Below are 11,940 nucleotides of genomic sequence, written 5' to 3' on the forward strand. Positions count from 1 at the left end.
TGCCCCCTTGGGTATTGGGTGAACCAGGAAATGAATCTTCGGGCTAAGTGGTCAAAGTCCCTGCCATTTGGGTGCCTTGGACAGAAGCACACCTGACCAACTATGTACTTGTCCCCCATTCTCTCAGTCCTTTCTCCCCTAATGTCATTGTTTTTTCCACCAACCATTTTATCTTCCACCATGAAATACATGTTTTGTTTGCAGTTTTTGCTTTGGCTCCCTGCTAACTGTATTTGTGCAATTATTTAAGGCAGGGCACTTGGTTGTGAGAGGTCCCCTATTGTTGACTCTGGGATGCCAGAGTCACATTGTTCTCTGACCCCAACTTGGCCATTGGGGTTCACTGTTGCCTGTCCCCCAGATGCTCCAGAATTTTCTGCATTTGGTATGGGAACTCTCCTTAGATAATACTCAGGTCCTCTAAGTTTCTTGGCATTTGATACTGTTGGCCATTCCCTGCATATTCCAGGGTTTTTGGCACTGGCATTCTGTCTAGGATTGTGGGTTAAAGTCTCATCCTAGGGAATTCTCGGTCTTGGCCTTTTCTTGTTTTCTACCCTAAATTTATAATTTTCCATAACAGCATATTCTTTTCTTAGTTTCATTGTATTTACACTTTTTCTTCTATTCTTTGTGTACATAAAAATACATATTTTGTCATACTGTGTTCACTGGAGAATGCAGTCATCTATGGCCCACTCATTTCTTATCATCCACTTTCAGGACGCTTTGCTACAGGAGGTGGGAATTTGCAGGGGAAAATAATGGAACTCTTGCTAAACTGAGAGAAGCTTCTGTGTCTGATAGAGGTCCTTCTTAGACATGGGGACAGTAGAAAGCATCCTGAAAGATGATGGCTCTGAAATGAGTCTTTGGCTAGTGTTACAGCTGTGCTGTGTTAGCAGCTCTTTAGTATTACAGCCTCTGTGTTACATCACTGCAGCTTCTATTGCTGATTTCACCTTGCTGTTTCACCACCACCTCTTGGTCTTCTTGAGCCACACATTTGGGCACTAGATGATGCAGGGCAGACCAAGCCCCAAAACAGAGGCTTAGCCCTGGAGGGTTCTTAGCTTCACTCAGAAAGGAATTTGAGAGTGAGCTGGCAGTGGAAGTATGCAGGTTTATTGAAGTGACAGTGTACAGCAGAATGACTGCTCCTTGTGGAGCAGGGCTAACCCACAGGCGGTGCACCCAGAGTAGCCTCATGTGGGCTATTGGCTGGCAGTATTTATACCCACTTTTAATTACATACAAATAGAGGGGCGAGTTATTCAGAAATCTCTAGGAAAGTGGCGATAACATACAGGTGTTGACATTTCATTTGTAAACTGTCATGGCACTGATGGGAATGTCTTATGCTGATGAACAGCAAGGGCGACTACATGTTGCCTTCAGCACCATTTGCTGGCTCTGGCCAGTTTCTTCATTTCATCCTGTTGGGACTGGGAAAGAAGTCCTGCTGGTCTCCTGCCTCATTATGAGAATAATTAGAGAAGGGCTAAATATGTGTGCTGTGGAATTTTCAGAGAGGGCATTTTAGAGGTGATATGGCTTGAGCTGGACTATGACAGATGGGGAGAATTTGGGTGGCTGAGCAGTAAATAGAAAACTTTGTGGGATTACCCAACAGCAGGAACCATAGAGGTGGTACTTTAGCAGGTAATGTCAGGGAGATTGCTATGCAAGAAGGAGACATTATCTTCAACAGAGGATTTGTCCTGGAAAGTTGTTGGATGTGAGAAGCAGGTACAGCTTTAAACCTAGGCGATGGACTGTTGCAAGTTCTTGAACTGGAAGTGCCATTATAATAATATCATCTTCTGAGGAATTAACTTGAGCTGGGATTAGAGGCAAGATGATTGGCTAGGAGAGAGTTGTGGGCGTTATGCACTAGTTGAAGTTGGCTGAATGGGAGTGGTAATGGGGGAGTGAATGAAGAAATACAGTCTAAGTAATTAAGCTATATTTCACTGATACTTATTTCTTATTTACAAATATAGTACAACAATTAACTCATTCCAGAGACAGTAATTAGCAATCAGGTTAAATTACTTTGATTACCTCTTTTACATTTAATTAACAGCATTTTAAGAAAACTGCTTTCTAAGATGTTTTATAGTCTATATCATTTCTTTTTTGCTTTTCCTTTATTATTTCCCTCTCCCTCTCCCTACTTCAGCCCATTTTCACTATCCCACTTTTTCCTACTTTCCCTTCTAAAAGGACAAAATTTTAGGGTGTATTTTACTAAAGTAAAATGAATCAAAATAATCATGATTTTATGGAAGTATTATGTAAACATAATTTAAAAGTCACATAGGCTGGCCAGGTGCTATGGCTCACACCTGCAATCCCAGAACTTTGGTAGGCCTAGGTGGGTGGATCACTTGAGGCCAGGAGTTCGAGACCAGCCTGGCCAACATGATGAAACCCTGTCTCTACTAAAAATATAAAAATGCGCCGGGCGTGGTGGCGTGCACCTGTAATCCCAGCTACTTGGGTGGCTGAGACATGAGAATCACTTGAGCCCAGGAGGCAGAGGTTGCAGTGAGCTGAGATCATGCCAAAGCACTCCAGCCTGGGTGACAAGAGTGAGACTCTGTCTCAAAAAAAAAAAAGAAAAGAGAAAAAAAGGCTTAAAATGAAACAAAACAAAACAAAAAACCACAGCAACCCTCCAATACTTCGCTCATTCTTCCCACCTCAATCCAGTCCTTCTTCTAAGAGGCAACCATTTCCAACTGTTCCAGTTTTTTCTTTTGATAGCTCTATGCTTATAAAGTTATTTCTTGATTTTTAAATTGTTTATATTACCCACTGACTTCTTGTTTTATCGATTGAGAATTTGTTTTTCTAGCTCTGACATCCAGCAATCTCAAATATTTTTCCTTCATTTTAATTACAAGGTTATATCACATGTGTTTGTTAAATTAGTGGTTTTTACATTTATAGTAACTGTGAATATTTATAACTATGTGAATATTGTTTGAACCAAAACATATATTATGATTTTTTTCTTTCTCATACATTAAAAATGTCCTAGAATTCTTTCCTTTTTTGTTTAGTTTTTAGTAAATCTTTCACTATTTGTTCCCAAGTGTTCCATCACAGATGTACTAAATGGCTATCAATAATCTTTTAATTTTTTTTTGTTTTCTTTCTTTTTTTTTTTGAGACAGAGTCTCACTCTGTTGCTAGGCTGGAGTGCAGTGATGCGATCTTGGCTCACTCACTGCAACCTCTGTCTCCAGGGTTCAAGTGATTCTCCTTCCTCAGCCTCCCAAGTAGCTGGGATTACAAGCACGCGTCACCACACCCAGCTAATTTTTGTATTTTTAGTAGAGATGGAGTTTCACCATGTTGGCCAGGATGGTCTCGATCTCCTGACCTTCTCATCTGCCTGCCTCAACCTCCGAAAGTGCTGGGATTACAGACGTGAGCCACGGCACCTGGCCTTAATTTTTATTTATTTATTTATTTGAGACAGAGTCTAGCTTCGTTGCCCAGGCTGAAGTGCAGTGGTATGAACATGGCCCATTGCAGCCTTGACCTCCTAGGCTCAAGTGATCTTCTCACCTCAGCCTCCCATGTTTCCAGGATCACAAGCATGCATCACCATGCCTGACTAATTTTAAAAAAACTTTTTGTAGAGACAAGGTCTTGCCATGTTGTCCAGGCTGGCCTTGAAATCCTGGGCTCAAATGATCCTCGTGTCTTGGCCTCCTAAATGTTGGGATTACAGACCCGAGCCACTGTGCTTTGCCTCAATAACCTTTTTAAATGGTCGAATTCATAAAATAACCCTTTAGCTACATTAAACTTTTTTGTTTTTGTTTTTGTTTGGGGCCTGATAATGTTCCTGTTGTATCCCTTTATTCTCCTTCATCAATTTTAACTGTCATTTCTAGGCCAGGTAACTGTCATCCTGGAACTTTTCTTTTACACTTTTGTATTAGGATTCTGTGTTACCTGCATCCAGTACCTTCCTAGGAAAGGGTGCCTGGGAGAGTTTTTTTGACTTCTTACTTGCCTGAAATGTCTTTATTCTACTCTCCTGTGTGATTGATCGTTTGATTTAACATAGGCAGCTGTTTCTCAGAACTTCAAAGCCTTTGTTATCTTGTGGTATTTCTTTTGACAAATCAGAGTCCATGCTGATGGTTGGTGCTTCTTTACTCAGAAAACTTTGTGATCACTTTGTTGGATATCTATATGCCTTTTCAAACTGGTCTTTCAGCTTGGTATTTTTTTTTGTTTTATTTTTATTGTTACTATTGTGATATTCTTTCTTGTGATTTCTGTCTTCATTTCTGAAACTTCTATCGGAAAAATGGTGGCCATCCTGTATTGATTCTCTGATATTCTCTCTATATCTTGTGATTTCCCATTTCCTTTTGTTTCTGATGAGTTCCTTAGTTTTATTTTTTAGTATTTTTTCATAATTTTTAGGAACTCTTTATTCTGTGATGATTCCTATTGTATGGTATTGTTTTTGTTTTATTAATTATATAAATTATATATTTTATATATTTATATTTTGTTGAAATCTTACTCTCTGCATTGTCTCTGTTTCTTCCTGTTTTCCTTTTTTTCTGCTTGTTTGTTTTGGTCTTTTTCATGTTGAGGCATTTCTCATGTACTTAATAATTGTTAAATACTAATTTTAAGAATGAAACACTAGGAGTTGATAACTATATGCTACCTCTTAGGTAGGATTTGTTTTTTGGTGGGTTTCACTATGAAATGATGAGGAGAAGGCCTTTCCATGTTTAGTTATCTGGTGATATTTTCTCAAGGGGTAGAAGGAACTGATTGAAGGTAGATCTGGGACAGGAAGAGTATGAAATTCCCACAATTCAGTATGTAAACTTTACCTAATTGCCTTGTTTTAACTTTGCACTTGGTATTTCCAAGTTTGAGATATTCTGGTTCAGCCTTTCTAGGACATGTACCTCCGCTCTTTTGTTTGGAGGAGGTGAGAAGAGGGACCAGTCTTCTGGTTCTACAGTCAGAGAAGAAGACCTTATTCAAACATTCAAGGAGTCCTATTCTTAACTGCTGCAGTTTTCCCTTGATTTTCATAATACCTGGTAATGCCACTTGCTGAACCCCCTGAGGGGTTCTGTGATACAGACTGACATTTCTTATTGATGGCTTCCTCTGCAGACTCTTATGTTGTACCATGTGCTCTGCTAATTCAGTTACACTTCTTTTACCCTTTTTCTGTCCTGTGACAGGTGTTTTTTGTTGTTTGTTCTTATTTTTGTTTTGTTTTGTAGACAGAGTTTTGCTCTGTTGTTCATGCTTGAGCGCAGCGGAGCAATCTTGGCTTACTACAGCCTTGACCTCCTAGGCTCAAGCAATCCTCCTGCCTCAGCCTCTGGAGTAGCTGAGACTACAGGTGTGTGCCAACACACCTGGTAAATTTTTAAATTTTTGGTAGAGATGGGGTTTCACTATGTTGGCCAGGTTGGTTTACAGATATGTAAATCTCTTGAATATTGTATCTTGTTTCCTGTTCTCTTTGCCTTCGTGTGTAGCACTTTTTTTGAAATTTCCCAATTCTTATTTTAGTTGGATTTGGGGATGGAGAAGAGATAAATATGTATTTAACTAGAAATTAACTCTTTATTTTCACAGACGAGAGTAAGGCATTATATTATTCATTAGATTGATTAGTTTTTGTTGGTTCACAAACTTAATTTTATAATGTGGGACTCAAAGGTGTATATTTTCTTTCTATAAGTTTTCTCTAGATCATGTTGGCCCAATTAGAATAGCAGTAACATAATCATGAGATGATAATAAGCCTAAATGATTACCAACTATGTGGCATTCACTGTCACATAAGTTGTCTTGCATATACACTCTGATTAGCAGCAGTGACAAGTAGATTTTTAAGGGGAATGAAGAGGCAGTTTCTGGGTTGATTACCAGTAATTTACATTAAAATAATATAAGGTATTGATTGCTTATACATTGTTAAGCTCCAGGATGTGGATTATAGTGTCCTGTGTGGGATTAGTAGGTTAATTTATAGCTACTTGTGGCAATAGCAAGAAGTTTCAAGACATGAAGGTGGTGAGCAGGACATGATTACTCTCTCATTTCAATGCCTCTTTGGGCCTAATAATGTGAATCCTAATAGTAAGTATTCACATTCTACACATAAAAGTTATTTTCCTTTCTCAGTATTCTGTTTTATTCCTTAGGTCCATATGACCAAATCTTACATTCTTCCTAAGATATCATTTTTCTATATATATTTTTATCTTTATTTTATCCTCCTAGAGCAATAGTTCTGAGTCAGGTGACATTGGGACATAGTTTGGTGAGAATAGTTATAACTCTTTAAACTTCTGATTAAAGAAAAGTTAACATAATTGTGAGCATATTTTGATGTGTTCTCTGAAGCCTTTCAACTTACGGCATTTCACAAAATGTTGAAATAGTAAATTACAAAAGAATAAAAATGCTTCACCAATTTGTACCTCACTGATGTCATCATGTTCTTGCAGCATAAAGCTAGAGGTGAAAAGGAACCACCTCTAAAAAATTGCCAAATGAAATGTAAATATGTGCAATCTTTTTTGGAAGCAATTTGGAGTATGTATCAACAGCTTTTAAAAAGTTCCTGCCTTCTGATCTAGACATCTAATTTTAGAGTTCTCTCCAAAGAAGGAAACCAGATGTTAAAACCACATTTAGTTCATTACGAACTGTGTAAACATAAAATTGGAAACAACCTAAATTCATACAGTCAGAGAACTTTAAATAAATTTTGGTGAAACTGTATGATGGAGTATTATATAGCTCTTAAACATTATGTTTTTAAAGGGTACATAACACACCATATGGAATTTCTGATGTGTTAAGTGACAAAACAGAATGCGGAATTGGACTCACAGTACAGTATAAAGTGGGTTCAAATTAATGTACATATGCACAGAAAAAAAACTAGAAAAAAATAAACCAAGCTGCAGATAGTTTTGTCTCTGCATTATTGAATTACAGACAATTTAAATGTTCTCACTAATGCTTATCTACAATTTCTAGATTTTCTAAAGTATGTATTACTTTAAAAATACAAAAAGCATATAGTCTTTAAAAACACTTAGACAGAAAAACAGAAAAAAAAATCTCGTCAGTTTGCTGGTGACAATAAGTAAGGCTAAGTGTTGTTTGGTTCTTCCCTACCTTCATATCATCATCTGTGAACGGTGCTAACAGGATAGAATTGCTCTGTTTACTGCACTGGATTGTTATTAACAATTTTCTAATTTAGGAAAAGGCACTGACTCCTATAATTTTTATTGCCTCCTTTCTTCAGTTACCTGAGTCGACTCTCCCATCTTCTACACCTTAAACATGACTGTTGAACTGTCATATGGATTTAAGTTGCTAATATATATTTTATTATTATTATTATTTGAGACAAGGTCTCACTCTGTTGCCCAAGCTAGAGTGCAGTGGCACGATCACAGCTCACTGCAGCCCCAATCTCTCTGGGCTCAGGTGATCCTTCCACCTCAGCCTCCCGAGTAGCTGGGACTACAGTCATGCAGCACCATGCCCGGCTAATTTGTGTTTTTTTTTGTAGAGACAGGGTTTCAACATGTTGCCCAGGGGGGCTTCTAATGCCTGGGCTCAAATGTTTCACCCGCTTTAGCCTGTCAAAGTGCTGGGATTACAGTTGTGAGCCACCACGTCTGGCTTGCTAATGCATGTTGTAAACTTACGTATTTTTATTTACAATGCAACTTTAAAGAAAATGGAACTGTTTTCTGACATGTTTTTAAAACATTTGTTAAAGGTTTCTTAGTACTACAGAGCAGATCTGACATATATAAGAGCTGGAGTAGCTGAGATGGAGTTGTCGTAAGATATGTGAAATCACTTAGAAAATAAAATCAAATGCGAATAGTTTAGCAGGATGACCAAGCCAGATGTAGACTCCTTGGCCTATGGCAAAGTTCTGTGCCAATGATTTTATCTGGGAATTGATAGCTTGATATAAAATCACCTGGTGTCACTTAAATATACAAATCTATCCTTTTTAATAAATAGGATGAATCTTTCTTATTTGTTTATTCAATAATTGTAACTTACTATGTCAGATACTAAATTAACATCCTTAAGGAGGTCACAATCTAGGAGGAACATGGGCAAACAGTTACTTATTTTATGGCATACGCTAACTCTGAAAGTTCAGCAATGATGTTTTAAAATGTTACTTTTTATGAAGTAAGGGAAAAGCAATTTTAGGTAATCATTGGCTTTTAAAAACTGAAATGTCATTGACAACCGGGATTAGAGTAAAAGTATCCCCAAACTGGAGGAATCCCCTCCCCATCCAGGTCACATAGCCTCTCTCTGAGGACCCCCTCTTACTGCAAAACCCAGCCTCTACTCAAACAGTTCCGGTGATGGGGAGCATTTATTCCATAACAGTGTTTTTTTTTCTAGTGTCTCTTTTAAAGAAAAAAATACTTTCTGTTGGTCTAAATTGTGAGAATACCCAAAACATTTGATAGAAATTGAACTCTGTCAACAGTGTTATTTATACTAAGATCAGGACAATTTCTTGAGATCATATTGTTTTATTACTAAGTTTGGCCTTTGTTTTACAAGTGTAATGTTCGTATTTATTTGAATTTTCAGATTGCTTAAATGTTAATGAAAAGCAATCCCATTGTTAATTTTGTAGTGCCTTTTCTCTGTATGCCTTAATTTTATTTTATATTAATAATTCAAGTTACCCACCAAAATGAAGATTTTTTCCAAAATAAAAAAAAAATGGTTTCCTAGTGACAAATGTTATAGATGAGAAAAGTTAGAGGTGTGTAACTGGGTTTTATGAATAAAAAATATGGGGAAAAGTCATCCTGATTACCTGTAATCAATGTTGGTATAGTATCTAGACTTTTTTTAAGTAAAGTCATTTTTATGTAATATTACTAATTACAGTGATTTTAAACACCTGAGCTTCCTTTTCACTATCTGTAAAACTGTTTAGAAAATAAAAATTGGCCGGGAGCAGTGACTCATGCCTGTAATCCCAGCACTTTGGGAGGCCGAGGCTGGCAGATCACCTGAGGTCAGGAGTTCAAACCAGCCTGGCTAACATGGTGAAACCCCATCTCTGCTAAAAATACAAAAATTAGCCAGGCGTGGGGGCACATGTCTGTAATACTGGTTACTTGGGAGGCTGAGGTAGGAGAATTGCTTGAACCCCCAGAGGCGGAGGTTGCGGTGAGCCGAGATCACGCCATTGCACTCCAGCTTGGGCAACAAGAGCAAAACTCAGTCTCAAAAAAAAAAAGAAAAAGAAAAGAAAAGAAAAATTAATGCACGCATGATGTTGTTGAAATGGAATGAAATGGGTGGGATCTAGATATTACTTACTTTTATGAATTTCAGCTACACCAAATTCTTTTAGAATATAAATTATATAAGCATCACTGTCAGTTTTGAGAGTATAATTTTAATGATAGAATATTTTCAAATTAATATTTAAAAACATATATTTTCAAGTTCAAAGTGCAGATAATTTGGTTAAGTTAAATAATAAATCTCTGTAAGGTGGGGCAGTGGATACTATCTTAGTTTGTTTTCTGTGTTTTGTAACAGAGTACCTGAAACTGGGTAATTTTTAAAGAGAAGGAATTTATTTCTTAAAGTTGTGGAGGCTGAGAAGACCAAAGTTAAGGGGCTGCATCTGGTGACAGTCCTGAGCCTGTGCAGGGCATTCCATGAGGAGACCTGCTAGCCCAGGTCTCTCTTTTTCTTCTTACAAAGCCAGCAGATGCACTCCTATGATAACTCATTAATCCATGAATTTATAAATGGATTAATCCATTCATGAAGGAGGAGCCCTAATGACCCAATCACCTCTTAAAGGCACCATGTCTCAGTACGCCATACTGGGGATTAAATTTCAACATGAGTTTTGGAGGGGAGAAATATTCAAACCATAGCAAATACTATGTTCTTGAATATTCAAGAGATGGAACTATGCTGGGTTTTTTTCTGTAGTCAATGTGCAAACATTAAGCATCCAGGAGCAAAGCCTTATCACTCTGTTAAAATGAAATTATAAAACATATTGGCTGTTTTTGATATGATTATTATAAAATTTTGGAAGACTGCAGTAATTAAACAGCAATGTTAAAATAGTGCTTAAGGTCAGAGGCAAAGATTATATTTGGCACAGCTTCAATAATGAAATATAGTACATTAAAAATACAAATATATCTAGTTTTGCCACTCTTCCCAATAGATTAAAGAATCTTATGTTTGATCGAATTAAATTGATTATTATCATGTGTGTTAATTTACAGTTGTGGAAGGGTGCTTTTAACTTTAATATTTTATATTTAACTCATACGACTTTACATTTTCATTCACTGAAATGAGGAGGACCAAATAAATGTCCTCACTACTGTAGGGTATAGCTTTCTTTTCTTAATTGTAGCTCCTGATATGCTGAAAAGTTGTCACATACTTTGGTTCCTCCCGGACCCAAATCCTATTTGTGACTCTATTTTTCCATCTGGTAATCTCTCAAGGCTTCGAATCAGTCCCCAGATTTCATTTATATTATCAAAGCAAAAAAAAAAAAAAAAAGATGTTTTTAGATGGTCTTATTCTGCAACATAGTTAAAAGAGGTGATTAAATTCAAGCCACAGACTTGTTTTCTTTTGGCTAGAATATTACACCTTTGTTAAATAAGCAATTTTTTTTCCTTTTTTGTTTTTTAGGAGGCCGAGGGAAGAAAAGGATAATTTAAATGAAATATAGTTTCTATAAAGAAAACGATTAAAAACAAGGTAGGTTTTTATCTTAGATATTTTATCCAGGATAAAGGCAGAGATTCAACCAAGTCTTTAATTACAATTAGGTATAGGGAATGTTTAAAGTATGTTTGCAATATGTCCAATTGAGTATTCTGTTTCAGAAAGGAAAGTTTATTGAGTTGTTTATCTTTTGGGGGCAGTTGTTACTTATTTTCCTTTTAAAATAAACAATTAATCTAATAATTTTATAGCATTTTAAATAATCATAAAATGTGTGTGATAAAGTGACTGCTATATGTTCTCTATATTTTTATCTATTAACTATGGATTGCTTCTAAAAACATGCCTTGAATAGTAAAGGATTCCATAGTGTATGTGCATTTTAAACATTATATGCTTTCTTTGTTTTTGATGAGCTAGCAGTCTAAATTTTTTCAATCTGCTCTTGTGTTTAAATGCAAATAAGTTCATTCAGTTTTCTGTTGGTGCTTTATTTGATACTACCAAGTTTTTGTTTGTTAACGTAGGACATATAAGGCATCCCCTGTAAAAACATCCGCCAAGCTACTCTATGGTTAGTGTATGGCTAATATATTACCAGATATTGTGGACTTTGTACACATTCCTCACATAAGTTATTCAGATAATTGTTTATATTAGAAAAATGTTATTTATCTAAACCCATCACATCATTTTAAATAAAATGGTTCATGAGAAAGAGCTGGATATAGTTGTTAGAATGTTAGAATCAGGTGTAGCCTTACTAAAAGGCATGTTTCAGACTGACAAAAGTCATGTGCTTCTTGAGTGTAGTGGAGGCTAAGAGAGCCCATGCCATTTATTAAATAGGGAATCCTTTCCCCATTTCTTGTTTTTGTCAGGTTTGTCAAAGATCAAATAGTTGTAGATATGCGGCATCATTTCTGAGGGCTCTGTTCTGTTCCATTGATCTATATCTCTGTTGTGGTACCAGTACCATGCTGTTTTGGTTACTGTAGCCTTGTAGTATAGTTTGAAGTCAGGTAGCGTGATGCCTCCAGCTTTGTTCTTTTGGCTTAGGATTGACTTGGCAATGCGGGCTCTTTTTTGGTTCCATATGAACTTTAAAGTAGTTTTTTCCAATTCTGTGAAGAAAGTCAT

The 11,940-nt window shown here is 36.6% G+C and overlaps 1 long non-coding RNA gene across 1 annotated transcript in view; it reads left to right on the forward strand.

Moving 5' to 3' along the window:
* Positions 1-6,449: 6,449 nt before the first annotated feature.
* The window catches only part of LOC131380973 (uncharacterized), a 46,129-nt gene continuing 40,638 nt past the window's right edge, over positions 6,450-11,940 (forward strand). Inside the window, exons 1-2 of the long non-coding RNA XR_009209334.1 lie at positions 6,450-6,534; positions 10,765-10,833. This is a non-coding gene — a long non-coding RNA (uncharacterized LOC131380973). The remainder of the gene's footprint in view (positions 6,535-10,764; positions 10,834-11,940) is intronic.

This window comes from Hylobates moloch, unplaced genomic scaffold, assembly GCF_009828535.3.
Source record: "Hylobates moloch isolate HMO894 unplaced genomic scaffold, HMol_V3 SCAFFOLD_13, whole genome shotgun sequence".
Lineage (NCBI taxonomy): Eukaryota > Metazoa > Chordata > Mammalia > Primates > Hylobatidae > Hylobates > Hylobates moloch.